Source organism: Otolemur garnettii, unplaced genomic scaffold, assembly GCF_000181295.1.
Source record: "Otolemur garnettii isolate 467f Iridium unplaced genomic scaffold, OtoGar3 scaffold00239, whole genome shotgun sequence".
In the NCBI taxonomy this organism is placed as follows: Eukaryota; Metazoa; Chordata; class Mammalia; order Primates; family Galagidae; genus Otolemur; species Otolemur garnettii.
In genome coordinates, this window is record NW_003852634.1 from 1,496,261 (window position 1) to 1,513,569 (window position 17,309).

The following is a 17,309-nucleotide window of genomic DNA, read 5'->3' on the forward strand; positions in this document are numbered from 1 at the left end:
ACAGGGTATAAAATCCATGTCCAAAATATCAATAGCCTTTGTATATGCCAAAAACAACCAAGCTGAGAATCAAATCAAGGACACAGTGACCTTCACAGTAGCTTCAATGAAAATGAAATACCTGAGAATATATCTATCAAGGAGGTGAAGGATCTCTATAGAGAAAATTATGAAGCCCTGAGAAAAGAAATAGCAGAAGACATTAACAAATGGATGAACATACCATACTCTTGGCTAGGAAGAATCAACATTGTTAAAATATCTGTATTACACAAAACAATCTATGTATTTAAATCAATGCCCATTAAAGTACCAACATCAAACTTTGAAGAACTAAAAAAAATTGTTCTTCATTTTATATTGAACCAGAAAAAAACCCTGTATAGCTAAGGCAAATATTAGTAATAAAAACAAATCTGGAGGCATCACTCTGCTAGATTTCAGGTTATACTACAAATCTACAGCAATCAAAACAGCATGGTATTGGCACAAAAATAGAGACACAAGACGTGTGGAACAGAATAGAAAACCTAGAGATGAAACCAGCCTCTTATCATCATCCGATCTTTGATAAACAAAACAAGAGCATACTCTGGGGAAAAGAATCCCTCTTCAATAAATGGTGCTGGAAGAATTGTATAACCACATATAAAATTAAAATCATAACTCTATACATTTATAGGATACAATGTGACGATTTGATATACAATGTGGAATGCTTAAATTAAACTGATTAACATCACCACCATCTCACTTACTTTTTGTGGTAAGACATTTAAAATTTACTCTTATTTTGAAATATACCCTTGCATTGTACACATTAGGTGAGATCCCACCAAATGCCCTCCCTCCTCCCACCAATAGCCCTCCCCCTTCCCCTCCCCTCTTACTTCTCACCCCTCTTATGTTGCTAGACTGTATTTCTGTTTTATCATTCATATGAGTGTCTAATTGTTTGTATGTTGGTTTCATATTGGTATTGAGTTGTCCATCCCTTCACCCTGAGTCTTGTTTTGTCCTTTGAGGTAAGTTGTATCTCTTGGAAGCAACAGATACCTGGCCTGAGCTTTTGTATTCAGTCAGCCAATCCATGCCTTTTTTTTATTATTATTGTTGGAGATTCATCGAGGGTACAAAGAACCAGGTTACAATGATAGCATTTGTTGGATAAAGTCCCTCTTATAATTGTGTCCTGCCCCCAAAGGTGTGTCACACACCGTGACCACCCCACTCCCTCCCTTCTTCCCTCTCCCTGCTCTTCCCTTCCCCATCCTCCTCCCCCTTCCCTCTCTCTTCTCTCCCTTTCCTCTGCCATCCTCCCTCCTTCCCTTTCTCTGCTCTCCCCTTCCTCTACCCCCACCATGTACTCAGTCATTAATTGTCCTCATATGAGAACTGAGTACATGGGATTCTTGTGTCCTCATTCTTGTGATGCTTTTCTAAGAATAATGTTTTCCACTTCCATTCAGGTTAATACAAAAATGTAAAGTCTCCATCTTTTTAATGGCTGAATAGTATTCCATGATATACATATACCACAGCTTCCAACCTGTGCCTCTTTAGAGGACAATTTAAGCCATTCACATTAATTGAGATAATTGATAGGTATGGTAGTGTTTTGGCCATCTTGTTATTCAAAGGTCCTGTGCATATTTTTAACCCTTTCACCATTGCAGAAGCTAGGTTTTGTTCTTAAATTCTAAGTTTACTTTGGTGGTAGACCACTGTGCTTGTCATTATGAAAAATGGGTCCGGGGCAGCGCCTGTAGCTCAAAAGGGTAGGGTGCCAGCCCCATATGCCAGAGGTGGCAGGTTCAAACCCAGCCCCAGCCAAAAAATGCGAAAAATGGGTCTAAGTATTTCCTGGGAGCTGGTCTAGTTATGGCAAATTTCCTTAACATATGGATTTCATTAACGTATTTGATTTCTCCATCACAAATGAAACTCAGTATAGCTGAATACAAGATCCTCGGCTGAAAGTTGTTTTGTTTTAGAAGGTTGAGGTCAATGACCATCTCTTCTGGCTTGAAAAGTTTCTGCTGAAAGATATGTTGTCATCCTGATATTTTTCCCTTTGTAGATAATGCTTTTCTTATGCCTGCCTGCTTGCAGGATTTTCTTCTTCATGTTAACTTTGGCAAAGTTAATTACAATGTGTCTAGAAGATGCTTTATTTGGATTGATTCATTCTGGGGTTCTGAAACTACTGTCTGAATTTCTGTATCTCTTGCAGTGCTTGGGAAATTCTCCACTATAATGTCTTGGAGTATAGCAGCTGTGCCTTTAGGACTATCCTCTTCTTCAGAAATCCCTATAATTTGGATGTTTGATCTTTTAGATTGATCTCATAACTCTCTCAGGGAATATTCTGTTCTTATTCTCCTTTTTCCTATTTCTTTGAATGATTAGGATCATTCAAAAGCCTTTTCCTTGACTTCTGAGATCCTGTCTTCTGCTTGCTCAACTCTATTACCGAGGATCTCTACCGTATTTCTGAGCTCCTCAAATGCATTTTTCAAGTCCTTAAGCTCTGCTGCCTTCTATCTATGTCTGTTTCCTTGGTGACTTTGTCTTTGAATCATTAATTTCTTGAGACAACTTTTGAACTAGAATCCAACTTTTTGGATTTCTATTTCTATCTTTTCCTTTATTCTATTCATCTTATTTGCCGTCCATATTCTGAATTCTATTTCTGACATTTCAGCAATGTCTCTATGGATGGTATTTTCTGTTGCATCTCCCTTGTCATCCTGCAGGAAAATTGATCTACTCTAATTTTTCATGTTTCCAGAGTTCTTCTGCTGGTTCCCCTCCACAGGTATTTTCCACTATTTGGAAATTAAAACTGGCAGAGTGAGACTGGATTGTGGTCCCAGGAACTGGAGCTAACCAACCCTTCACCAATAAGCTGGGGCTTGTGATTGTGACTTTTTCCGTATAACTTTCAAAGGTCTTTTCAGAGCTGCAGCCACACATTCTGAGGGCCAGTTTGGTGAGAAGATACAAGCTGGCTCTGTCTTGATGTCAGCCTGCATCTACCAAATCCTGATGGGTTGTGGTATTATGCTGGAATCTCAGCTGGGTGGGAAATATACAAACACCTGTGGCAGCTCACACCCTACCAGTGACAGCTGGTGAAGGAGACTCTATCCCTCTCCACTACAATACCACCACCACTCAACCTTGGAAAGTCCCTAGGTGGATATCTAAAGTTGAAAGATCCAATCAGATTGTCCCAGGCAGTATACACATTGCTCACCTGAAAGAGTTCAAAGGTTGCCAAGTAGCCAGAAAGTGAAAATTTGCAGGCAGATCCATTTGTGCAATCCTGAGGGGCTGGAGCAGAGTCCCCTCCAGTGTCAAGGGGAGTCAGGAAAGATCACCCACCAAAGTCAGAACTGGGGTGTCACTGCATCCATTCCCACCACTAATTCAGGCTGATCCACGGACACTGCAGGCACCACTGTGTCTGAATGTGTCCCTCTCTCCCTGTGCCCCCTGCTTCCATATGCACCACTGTTTCCATGTTGCTGTTTGCTGGCCCACACAATGCCCAAGCCTCTTAGCAAATTCGCCAAACACTCCAGGCTTTTCAGGAGGCAGACTTTCAGGCATCCAGGGGGGATGGATGAACTGTGTGTTCAAAATTGCAGAGAAAATATTTGTTCAATTTTGTGCCAGGTGGAATGATGCCTAGGCTCAGAGTTGGGAACTCCCTAGAGGAAGAGAACCTAGGTTTAGTGGCTCTCTCCCATGGGATAATGTGAGAGGTCCTTTGTTCCCTGCTCACTTGCAGAGAGCCTCCCTTGAGTCTCCTACTTTGGAAAGGGGTTTCTGTCATCTTGGCAATGGACTTTGTACTTGATCTTTATTGTCTTTCTTGGACTCACAGCTCATCTTAGCAGAGATGATGTGCATTTCTCTATCTTCTTTCCATGCTCAGCTCCCCAACTTCAGCTTCACTGAGTCCATTTCTGTCTAATATTTCTCCCTCCTCCCTCTGGACAGAAGCCTTTGGTGAAAGCTGCTTCGAGTTGGCCATCTTGATTCCTCTGTCCCCTATTTCTAAGTCCTTGAGAGTGATACCACAAAAAAAAAATTTTAGAAACAAAAAATGACTCATTTCTTCATGAGGGCTTGGTGTGTAATGGCTGGAAACAGTGGCCTCATTAGTAGTGTATACAACCTGTTGCTTATATTGATTGCTGTAAGGGACTTTGGAAAGATAGTCCTTTACAATATATGTTCATGTGTCAGACTTTATGCTGTCTCCAATCTAGGCTCCAGACAGGTATGCATCATGCATTTGGAACTCCCCATGGCACTATAGCCAGGATTCATATTGGCCAAGTCACCACTGACTCCTGCAGAGAAAGAAGCATGTGACTGAGGCCCTGTGCAGGGCCAAGTTCAAGTTTCCTGGCTGCCAGAAGATTCATATCTCAAAGAAGTAGGGCTTTACCAAATTTAATGTAAATGAATTTGAAGACATGGTGGCTGAAGAGCAGTTCATCCCAGATGGCTATGGGATCAAATACAACCCCAGTAATGGCACCTTGGAAAACTGGAAGATTCTGCACCCATAAGGGTGTCCACTGTGCTGCCTCCTCATTTGCACCTGAGAAAATTAAAAAGGAAAGTTTTTCTTTACAGAAGAATGGCAGCTAATAAATATAGAAGGATGATAGATTTAGAAAAATCATTATTTTTCAGCCCAGTATATAATAGATTTTGGTAAGGATCATCAATGGATGCTAAAATTATTGGGGGAAAACTGTTAAAGCAAAAGACATGCAAAAAGTCTCAAAGTGTCACATACCCCCAGTAATTTTCTGATTATAAAGGAAAAAATATTTGTGTCAATGTAGAAATCTTAATCAAATGATTAAACTTAGTATTACTATTATTGGGAAACCCAGCATTATTATGTGCCTTGTGATGTGATGCAACATGAAGTATGCAACAGCACCTATGAAACATTGCTCAAATGTTTAATTTGAATTTATTTTTATTTTTCTGATTTTCCATCCAACAAAATACCACAATTTGTTTATCCATTTTTTTGCTAATGAGAATTGGGGTTGTTTCTAGTGTTTGACTATTATAAATAAAACTTCTATATCTTTCTTGGACATATTCTTTAGCACAGTGTCATGATTGGGTAACAATAGATTTTTCCCATCTTCCATTCTGTTTCTCTGTCATGGCTACAGACTGAGCTTCAGTAGATGAAGATTTATTGGGGCTTTAACTGTTAGTAGGTGGTACCAGTTGCCCAAATTACATTGTTCTTTATCCTGTTCTGAACTACATTCATTGTCAAAGAGGGCAACTTAGTGTGACTCACCTAAAGATGTTTATGACTTGCATGCCTTGCTTCTAAGTCCCCCCTTCCTTGACCATAAACTCTTGAATTGCTTCAGATTGTTCATTTAGGTAGGCCTTGGTCCAGGTTATGAATTTCAAAGACTCAAAAGGGTGATGAGCTTTATTGGAAACTAGATCAAGAAGTGTGACAGCCCTGAATTCATGAAGAATATGGCTGCTTCTAGGATTGAAGTGGCAGGAAAAAATCCAAAGAAATAAAGTACCACAAATCCAAAGTGGAAAAATCAGAATACACACACAGAGAAAAACAACAACACACTTATAAAAGACTGTGTGGTAATGCCTTGGCCTTGAGAATCTGGTTGGCACAGCAACAGCTTAAGGACCTTGGCAGCAGTCAGAGCAACTAATATGTTTTAAATGAACAGCCCAGGAGACTGTTTTAGCTTTAGAAATGTCAGAAAGAAAACCAAGGAGAGGTTACTGGGAAATGAAGGTAGAGAAGGTCAAACTCAGCCTCCAAGAAAAGAAAAAGATGGAGAGATGAATCCCCAAAATAATATCCCCAGGAGTAAAAGCAAGATAGATGGATGGACAGATTAACTGACTGATTTAAGAATAATTTTTTTTAGGTGCACAACATGATGTTTGATGCAATAATAGTGTACATTTTCTGGTATTAGGTACAATATGGTAACTCAGATTTAATGGAAAATAAAGAGAAAAAATATAAGAGTAAACTGGAAGGACCCTGCATTACTCCAGCCCTTCCCACATGGGAATTCATATTCAGAAAAACTACTGAGGTGCCCTATGAAAACTACAGAGAAAATCTCATTGATAAGAGCAGGTTGCAATCTTCTTAAAGACTTATTATAAAATATTCAGAAATAATAAAGACAGAAGAAGACCACAGTAAGCAGCATAGGACTTGAGAGTTATTCGTTAGTGAGTTTCATGTGACAGTAATTGTTATTTGGGGAACAGGATAATTTAGGCCAGAGAAAATGTACGTGTGAGTTGTGTCAATAATGATGATGGTAAAGATTCTCTAGATTCCAAAGGTCTCTTGATGCTGGAGACAGGTTGTGCTCAGGACTGAGATTTTGTGAAACAAATTGGAGACATTCTTTCAGACACTTTCCATATTCCCCCTTTCCTAATGCTGATGTCTCATAAGTAACTTTTAACCACTTTTTCCTGCTTTGTGATAATAAATACTAACTCAAGGTTTACTCTGGAGGGCTCCTCCCAGAGTGCCTCAGTCCCCTGACACAGACTTTGTGTCAAGCTTTTAAATTCCTTGCACCAAGGCCCCCTAATCTGGTGACTCAAAACTCCTTCAATAAATCAACATGGTATTAACACGAAAATAAATACATAGACCAATGTAACAGAACAGAAAACCCAGACATAAAACAATCCACAAATAGTCATATGATCTCTGACAAAGCATACAAAAAAATATACTGTGGGAAAGAATCGTATTCAATATAGGGTGCTGGAAAAATTGAATAGCCACATAAAGAAGAATAAAACAAGATACCTATCTCTCACCACTTATAAAAATTGATTCAAGATGGATAAATTATTTAGATGTAAAGCATGAATTTATAAGAATTCTAGAAGAAAATGTTGGGAAAACTCTTCTAGATATCAGCCTAGACAAAGAATTTATGAAGAAGATCCCAATGGCAATCACAGCAACAGTGAAAATAAATTGGACTTGATTAAATTAGAAGCTTCTGCATGGCCAAGAAAATAATTAACAGAGCAAATAGAAAACTTACAGAGTGGCAGAAAATATTTGCAAACTGTATATCCAGTAAAAGACTAATAGACAGAATCTACAAAGAAATAAAGCAAATCAGCAAGAAAAAAAACAACCCCATTAAGACATGAACAGAAGCTTTTCAAAATAAGATAGATGAATAGCCAATAAAAATATGAATAAATGTTCAACATCACTAATTACCACAATGAGATATCACCTTACCATAGTCAGAAAAGTCTTTATTAAAACACCCCAAAACAATAGATGATGGTTTGGATGTAGAGAGAAAGGAATTTTTTTTTTTTTTTAGAGACAGATTCTGACTATGTTGCCCTCTGTAGAGTGCCATGCATCACAGCTCATAGCAACCTCAAAGTCTTGGACTTAAGTGATTCTCTTGCCTCAGTCTCCCAAGTATCTGGGACTACAGGTGCCTACCACAGTGCTCAGCTATTTTTTATTACAGTTGTCATTGTTGTTTAGGAGGCTGGGCTTGAACCCACCAGCCTTGATGTATGTGGCCAGTGCCCTAACCACTTAGCTATGGGCACCGAGCAGAGAAAGGAATTCCTATACACCATTGGTAGGGCTGCAAATTAGTACAACTTGAATGGAAAATAGTATGAAGATTCCTTGTAGAACTAAAAGCCAATCTACTATTTGATCTGGCACTCCCACTACTGGGCATTTACCCAAATGAAGAAAAGTCATTTTATCTAAAAGATACTTGCACACAAATGTTTATCACAGCACAATTCACAATTGCAAAGATGCAGACTAAACCTAGATGCCCATAAATTCATGAGTAGAATATCAAATGCGGTATATGTATGCCCTGGAATTCTACTCAGCCATGAAAAAGATAACTTAATGCCTTTTGCAATAATTTGGATGGAACTGGAGATCATTATCCTAAGTAAAGGACCTAAAGAATGAAAAAACAAACACTACATGAACTAAATATTAAATTGGAACTAGCCAATAGCACAAATATGCATAGAGATATGTAAAGTTCCATGAAAATCAATCAGGGGGAGAGGGAGGAGGAGGGAGTAGGTGAAAACCTACCTAACAGGTACAGTGTATACCCTCTAGGTGGCAGGCACAGTTAAAATTGGGACTTAAGCATTATAAAAGTGACCCATGTAACCAAAAATACCGGTATTTGTACCCTCTAAAATACTGGGGAAAAAAAGAAAAGAAAACAGTATTTTTAAATAATTGACACCCCCAATCAAGACACAGAACATTTCTAGCACTTGAAAAGTTGCCTAACATAGCATGGCAATCAATCTCTTTCTCTAAATCCAAAGCCCCAGGAAGTCACTGCTCTGTTTTCCGTCACTGTCAGTTTTTTTCTCTTCTAAATTTCAGTAAGTGAAATGATATAGTATCTCCTATTTCATTCTGGCTTTTGTCACTCAGAAAAAGTTTTGAGATTTAGCCATGCTGTTCTGTGTATTAGTATTTATGCTGGCTTTTTACTCCTGCATGTGTCTCAGGATTTTTTTTAAATATTTTTTATTGATTTTTAATTAAATAAAGTATACATTTATGTGGCACGAAGTGATTATTTGATATATAATGTGGAACACTTAAATTGATTAACATAGCCACAACTTCACTTATTTTTTCTGGTAAGACATTTAAAATTTACTCTTAGTTATTCTGAATTATACCCTTGCATTGTGTACATTAGGTAAGATCCCACAAAATGCCCTTCCTCCTCCCACCAGTCACCCTTCCTCTTCCCCTTTCCCTCCCTTCTCACCCCTCCCATATTGCTAAGCTATATTTGTGTTTATCATTCATGAGCCATGTGTTTATATATTGGTTTCATAATAGTATTGAGTACATTGGATACATTTTTTTTTTTACATTCTTGAGATACTTTACTAAGAAGAATGTTTCAACTCCATCCAGGTAAACATAAAAGATGTAAAGTCTCTATCTTTTTATGGCTGACTAGTATTCCATGGTATACATATAGCAAAATTTATTAATCCATTCATGGGTTGATGTGCATTTGGGTTACTTCCACAACTTGGCAATTACGAATTGGTATGCAATAAATATTCTAGTACAAGTGTCTTTGTGGTAAAATGATTTTTGTTCTTCTGGGTATATTACCTAGTGATGGAATTGAAGGATCAAATAAAATGTCAACTTTCAGTTTTTTCATCAGGGTATTATTTACACATCACGAAACAACCAAATTGAGGGCTGTACATTCAATAGACTATTATACACCAATAAAAAGGAATGAAGGCAGCACCTGAGGGTGGCAGGTTCGAACCTGGCCCCAGGCAGCTAAAACAGCAGTGGCAACTGCAACAACAACAAAAATAGCCAGGCATTTTGGCTGGTGCCTGTAGTCCCAGCTACAGGAGGCTGAGGCAGGAGAGTCACTTAAGCTCAAGGGTTTGATGTTGCTGTGAGCTGTGATGTCATGGCACTCTACTGAGGGTGACAAAAGTGAGACTCTGTCTCAAAAAAAAAAAAAAAAGAAATGAATGAGCTTGTGCTTGTAATGTAAGCTACTCAGAAAGTTCAGGTGGTCTTATCATCTGAGGGAAAGAGTTTGAGACCAGCCTGGGCAACATAGCAAGACTCCAATATCTTCATTTTTTCAAAAAGAATCAACTTTAGAGGGAGAGCATTCGGTAAATTTCCCATTCCACCATTCTGAAAGTCAACCTCCTTCCAGTTCACTCTTTTATATGGCTGCATATTTTATTTTTGTACATGTATGGTACGAGGTAGAGGTCATACTTCATTTTTCCTACATGTAAATATCAAATTGTTCCAACACAATATATTTTAAAAGGTTACCAGTTTTCCATAGACTTGTATTTTTGTCAAAAGTCAATTGAAAAGCCAGGCATGGTGATGTTCACCTGTAGTCCCACCTAGAAGTCTGAGGCAGAAGGATTGTTAAGACCAGCCTGGGAAACATAGTAAAAACTTGTTTCATAAAAAAATAAAAATAAAAAATAAGTCTTTCTTAAGAAAACTGGAAGAAAAAATAACCCAAAAAATCAGTGAGAGAATTTATTTTCAAATCATATCCAACAAAATATTCATGTTTTAGAATATATTAAAAATTCTCTAAACTCAATAGTTTAAAAAATGGACCCAATATTTTTAAATGGACAAAAGGCTTAAATAGGTATTTCACCAAAAAATATACATCTGGCAAAGAAACACATGAAAAGATAAATATTCAATGCCACTGGCCATTAGGAAAATTAAAATTAAAATTACAAAAAGATATATAAATCAGCTCAGCACCCATAGCTCAGAGGTTAGGGTGCCAGCCACATACACCAGGGCTGGTGGGTTCAAACCCAGCCTGGGCCAGCTAAACAACAATGACAACCACAACAACAACAATAACAAAAATAGCCAGGTGTTATGGCAGGCACCTGTAGTTCCCCAGTTACTTGGGAGGCTAAGGCAAGAGAATTACGTCTGCCCAAAAGTTTGAAGTTGCTGTGAGCTGCAACACCATAGCACTCTACTGAGAGCAACATAGATTTCTTCTGTCTCAAAAGAAAAAAGAAAAGATGTATAAATGACTAAAACACAGGTGTGAAGATGCTTAACAAAACTAGTCATCAGAGAAATGTAAATAAAGACAATAACATGCCTATTAGGGTGCCTAAAATATTACTTCATGTTTTTGAATGAAAAATATATAGAATGGCTAATGCGAAAAAATATATAGAATGATAATGCGAAATGTGATGAAGATGAAGATAAACTTATCTCTCCTATATTGACAATAGAAATGTAAAATGGTGCAACCACTCTGAAAAATAATCTGACAATTCTGGAAGATGTTAAACAGATAAATTATATCCAGAATAGAGGTATGGAAATTGTCTATAATCACCTTTCCTGAAGAAACAACCATAACAGGTGAAAGTATTTTTTAAAAACCACCACTTAAAGCGGGACTCTGTCTCAAAAGAAAAAAAAAAAAAGGAATGAGCTTGTGCTTGTAATGTAAGCTACTCAGAAAGTTCAGGTGGTCTTATCATCTGAGGGAAAGAGTTTGAGACCAGCCTGGGCAACATAGCAAAGTCTCTGAAAATTATTCCAAGGGCACAGAACAAATAAAGAGACATTTATTCAAGATAATCTACTAATACTTAGTAAGAAAAGAGTCTCAAGCTCAGTTATAGACCTCCACTCAGGGGAGGTAGTAAAGTAGATGGAGTTTCTCTCCAGTAGAGGTAGGCAACCATTATTTCTCATTCTTTCCAGCTTCATGTTACAGAAGCTCTACTCCAACCAAGAATGGTTGGAGTAAGTGTGACTACCTTTCTCCTGCCATCCTTATCTCATAAAATGAACACTCTAACCCAAGTATGGCAAGCCAAAAATACTAAGCCAGCTATCTTATGTCACTGAACAAACAAACAAGCAAACAATAAGCCCTATATTGAAGAGGGTCAGAATCTACAGTTGTTACAATATATTCTCTAAAATGTCTATATTTCTAAGAAATATATGAGACATACAAAAAAAATAAAAATGTGAGCCATACATAGGAAAATAAAAGCAGAAAACAGAAAATGCCCATGAAAGGGCCTTGATGTCAGATTTAAAAGACAAAGATTCCAAAGTAGTTATTATAATAAACGTATTCAGAGAACTAAAAGAAAACCTTGCTTAATGAATTAAAGGATAGGATGATAACAATATCTCAATACAAAGGGAGTAATCAATACAGAGAAATGATTTTTTAAAAATCAAAATTCTGGAGTTGAAAAGTACAATAACTAAAATGAAAAATGCACTATAGTGGCTCAATTGTAGGTGTGAACTACCTGCAAAAATAAGCAGTGAACTTAAAGTTAGATTGATGGCGATTACACAATCTTAAGAACAAAGAGAAAATCTCAAAAATTGCTAGAAGAGGCCAATAGTGGTGGCTCATGCCTATAAACTTAGTAGTCTGGAAGAACAGGGTGGCAGGATTGTTTGAGCTCCAAAGTTAGAGACTACCTTGAACAAGAGTGAGACTCCAAATCCACTAAAAAATAGAAAAATTGGGGAGACAAGACAAGATAGCCAACTAGATGCAGCTTTTGTTCAAAAGCTCCCATCTAGAAAGAGGAAAATTGGACTGAAGTGAACAAGGAGTAGTTGAAATGGGGAGGAGTAGATCACACAGAGGAGAAATTAAGGTGCTCAGTGACCCCATTGAGACAAACCATGAGGATGAAGATGAGAAGGAGGAAGGAAGAGAATGGAGGACAGTTATGGAGTAGACCAGACTAGAGAAGCCCAGAGAATAGAAGGGAAAGAGGGAAACCTTCCCTACCTGGAGGCTTTTCAAGGAACAGACTACAAGAGCACTCACAAAAACACAGTTTTCCTGTACCTACAAATATCCATCTCTGGGTCTCCACCTGCCCGGCAGAATAGTGAGAAATTCTGGCTTCAGCTGCCTTGCCACCCTGTGGCCACAACTCAACTCCTATCTTTCTTGGGTTGTCCAACAGACTGCCTCCTGCAGAGGCCTACTTTTCACTGTAGTTGAATCAGAGTACTAGCCTGGCCCAGAGAACCTGGAGAGGCTGTCCCACACAAGCAGAAAGACTAAGAACCTTTGAGCTCTACTATCTCCCCATGGCAACCAAGGAAGTAAGGGTTAAAAAGGCCACTGGCTCTGTCACTAGCAATCAGCAGGACCCTTAGCTTGCCATGGGAGGAAAGGGAGACAGGTCTTGCCCCACAACGTGTCTGGCAGGATATCTGAGGGACTTCTGCATAGTGTGGCATGGTGAACTGAGTGCACCATGCCCTGCACTGTGGGAGGAAATAGTGGCTCAACTACACTACTTTTTGGCAAGGCAGGATCTAAGTCTTCCTCCCAGTAGGGGAGAACTTTCCTGACACTCTGGAGTGGCACTATTTGGCCCGAGGATTCTACCTGGTGGTTCAGTTCTAGAATCGCCCTCCCACCAACTTGGAGAGAGACAGGCAACCTGGGAAATTCCGAGGAAGCAGAATGCAAGCTGTAGATCTCTCTTGCCCAACTGCAGGCAAAAGCTGTGGCCCAGACTTCAGCAAAGACCACGGGCTTTTTGACTTTGATTGTCTCGGGATGTAGTTGTAGCTGGAACAGCTCAGCAAGTTGCAGATCCACCTCCGCCTACCATAGGCAAAAACCTTGGCATTTTGAATCTGTTGTTGCCCAGACTCTGGTGGAAACATGACTCTGTTAATTTGTTTGAAGGTGAGACTGGCACTTAGTCTAGAACATTTCAGCTTGCTATCCAAGAGCCACCCCTGGTTGGGGAGTGTTACCTGGGAGACACCAGGAGACACCACTAAATGACCTCTCTTTAGGGAAGTACTGCCGCCAGCCCCATCCATGCCCAAAGGGGGAAAAGCAAGGCCAGGTCTCAGAGACCCTCCACTTTGTAGCCTAAGGGGAAGCTTTGGGAGGCTGCCCTGGTGGTTACAGGTATAAGTGGCAGCTCATTAGATCAGTCAATGGTAAAGGAAAGTGGAAAACCCCAAAATCTGGGGTAACCAAGTTTGGTTTCAGCCCAACAATTTTAGTTCCCACACAGATCTCCTGGGTTCTGCCTGAGGGGCTCTAACTAGATTATCCCTCAATAACAAGGGAGGGATAATCTAATATTCAAACATAAAAAGTATACTAAATGTATAAATAAACTGAAAACAGACATGGGGAGGAATCAGCATAAGAACACTGACGACATGAAAAACCAGAGTAGATCAACTCCCCTAAGAAATTACAAGAGAGATACAGCAGAAAATATCATCCATAGAGAAAGTGTGAAATGAAAGAAATAGAATTCTGAATATGAAGGGAAAATAAGGTGAATAGAATTGAAGTCAAGATGGAAAAATAAATACAAAAAGAAGGCCAAAAACTATCATAAGAAATCAGCTGAGGACACCACTTTGGCTGCTCCCAGCCCTTGGGGCCGTGCTAACAGGAGCAATGCTGACCCACCGGATGAACAGGTGGTGAAACGAAGGGAGAAAACCAGGAGCAGTTCAAGTGCCAGGAACTGCTGGATTGCCAGGTGCAGCTGGGCGCCCTTAAGGAAAGGGAGGACATGGGCCTGATGGCTGAGGCTGAGGCCGTGGCTACTGGCTGGATGCTCAATTTCCTCTGCCTCTCTCTGCTGAGCCTTCCGCGACGGCTGCTCTGAGGAATTCCACAGGAACCGCGACAAGCACAGAGGCTATCATTCATGGACTACCCAGTCTAACAGCTTACCAGTTGAAAACCGTATACATATGTCAGTTTTTAACAAGAATTGCAGCAGGAAAAACCCTTGATGCACAGTTTGATACTTATGAATGAATTACACTTTTGGAATCAGCCCTGATGATCTGGGATTCAGTTGAAAAGGAACATGACAAACGTCATGAAGAAATACAAAATTTAATTAAAATACAGGCTATAGCTGTTTGTATGGAAAATGGCAATTTTAAGGAAGCAGAGAAAGTCTTTGAAAGAATATTTGATGACCCAAATTCTTACACGCCTTTAAAGAGGAAATTGCTTACGATAATCTCTCAGAAAGATACATACCATTCCCTGTTTCAAAAAATCAGCTTCAATCACATGATGGAAAAAAATTAAGACTTATGTGAATGACATAGTAAATGAAAAGTCATCAACCTTTCTCATGAAGACAGCAGCAAAAGTAGTGGAAAGTAAAAGAACAAGGACAATAACTTCTAAAGATAAACCTAATGGTAATGACACTGAAATGGAAACTGAAGCTAAATTGGATAGAGGAAAAAGTGTGAATGACACACAGTCTGCAGTAACTGAATCCTCAGGGGGTAAACTATCCTTACCAAGGTCTCACAAGAATATCTTCTTATCTAAGTTGAAATATGGACGCCAGCAACAAGACCTTAATAAGATTAAAGAAATAATAGGAACTCTTCAAAGTAAACGAAAGATAGAAGAGTAACTGAAAGCAGGGTATCACGTATTTCAAAGAGTCAAGCAGTAACTCCTGAGAAAGATCAATCTAGGAAAAAACAGGCATGGCTTTGGGAAGAAGACAAGAATTTGAGATCTGGGGTGAAGAAACATGGAGAGGGAAAGTGGTCTAAAATACTATTACATTATAAATTCAAAAATTGCACAAGTGTTATGTTAAAAGACAGATGGAGGACTATGAAGAAACTAAAACTGATTAGCTAGGACAGTGAAGACTGAATATGTTTCTAAAAGCTTGATAAAGAGACATTCAAATATTTTGATCACTGTATTTTGTTTGAAAATTGCTGGTCATTCATGTATCTTAATGTTTTTGTTTAAAACATTACAGTATTTTTCTATGATAGTCAATGAATATGAGGGTTTATAGTATAAGAGTAAAATTTCTGTATTCTTTAAGAATATTTTTGTTTTGATAAAGTATAAATTTATTGTTCCCTGTCACATTCAATATCCCTATCCCCAAATCTTGTTCCAGTAAAAAAATTAAAACCTGATAAGAGAAAAAATAATATTTCTGGTAACCTGTGTCTGTAGGCTGACCTCAACCTTATCACATGCATATAAAAATGAATTTTCTAAATCATTGTATATTAGTCCTCAGTTACTAAGATGTTTACTAATAGAATGATAAATGTACAAAGTAATCTCTAACATATTTAATTTTTCCTTTTAACAAAGAAATATAAAAGAAAAGCTAGAAAATAGTAATACCCATAGGACAAAATTTTTCCTATTAACAAGAAGAGTTTCATGTCTCATTCAGGAATAATGCAACTTTTGTTTCCAGTGTTGACTTTGACAAAGATTATTTTCAATAAAATTACTTTATAGCCTCATGCCATAAATATCAGGTTCTCTGATACTTTAAGTTAATATATTGGGCCTAAATAATCTCCAAATGCTTAAGTTGGTATTAACCATTAGCATCTTGACATGTATGAAAAATAATAAATAAGGTTTGGCAGACCTTATTTCCTATACAATTTTGAGTTTTTCCCAAAATATTTTTGGAAGATTTAGTCACACTAACAGAATTAGTTAGCATTTTGAGTTCTGTGTTTTATTTGTGAGTGAAAATACTGAAGTGTTTGCATGAAAACTTAAATGGTAGTATTTTTAAATCTCTACTCCATTTCCTATTAAAATATTATGCATGACCTTCCTCTATGTATCCTCCATAATGATCAGTGCAATCCTCCACCACAAAAGTAAACTCACTCAGAAACTTTTGATCAAATTGCAACTTCCACAGTGGTGAAAGGATTAAAAATGTCTACTAGACTTTCAAGCAACTCAATGCCCAAAATGTTACCAGGCTTATCAATAATTTTAATCAATGTGAATGGCTTAAATTGTCCTCTAAAGAGGCACAGATTGGCAGACTGGATACAGAAACTCAGACCGGACATCTGTTGTAAGAAAATTAGTATAGAAGGGACATTTGTTAAACTGATAGAGGCCATCTACAGCAAACCCACAGCCAATATTGTATTGAATAGAGTTAAATTGAAACCATTTCCACTCAGATCAGGAACCAGGTAAGGTTGCCCATTGTCTCCATTGCTCTTCAACATTGTAATGGAAGTTTTAGCCATTGCAATTAGGGGAAAAAAGGCAATTAAGGGCATCCACATAGGGTCAGAAAAGATTAAACTTTCACTTTTCGCAGATGATATGACTGTATATCTGGAAAACACCAGGGATTCAACTACAAAACTCTTAGAGGTGATCAAGGAATATAGCAGCATCTCAGGTTACAAAATCAACACTCATAAATCGGTAGCCTTTGTATATACCAACAGCAGCCAAGCTGAAAAAACAGTCAAGGACTCTATTCCATTCACAGTAGTGCCAAAGAAGATGAAATATTTGGGAGTCTACTTAACAAAGGATGTGAAAGATCTCTATAAAGAGAACTATGAAATTTTAAGAAAAGAATAGCTGAAAATGTTAACAAATAGAAAAAATATACCATGCTTATGGCTGAGAAGAATCAACATTGTCAAAATATCCATATTACCCAAAGAAATATATAATTTTAATGCAATCCCCATTAAAGCTCCACTGTCATATTTTAAAGACCTTGAAAAAATAATACTTCACTTTATATGGAATCAGAAAAAACCTCAAATAGCCAAGACATTACTCAGGAATAAAAACAAAGCAGGAGGAATCATGCTACCAGACCTCAGA

General features: G+C 38.1%; 1 non-coding gene and 1 pseudogene across 1 annotated transcript; both read left to right on the forward strand.

The window, feature by feature from the left end:
- The first annotated feature begins 4,099 nt into the window (after positions 1–4,099).
- On the forward strand, positions 4,100–4,229 carry LOC111722366. The gene has a single exon (XR_002771191.1). It is a non-coding gene; the product is annotated as a small nucleolar RNA SNORA70 (small nucleolar RNA).
- A 10,143-nt stretch (positions 4,230–14,372) lies between these two features.
- On the forward strand, positions 14,373–15,332 carry LOC100961601 (annotated as a pseudogene).
- The last annotated feature ends 1,977 nt before the right edge of the window (positions 15,333–17,309 follow it).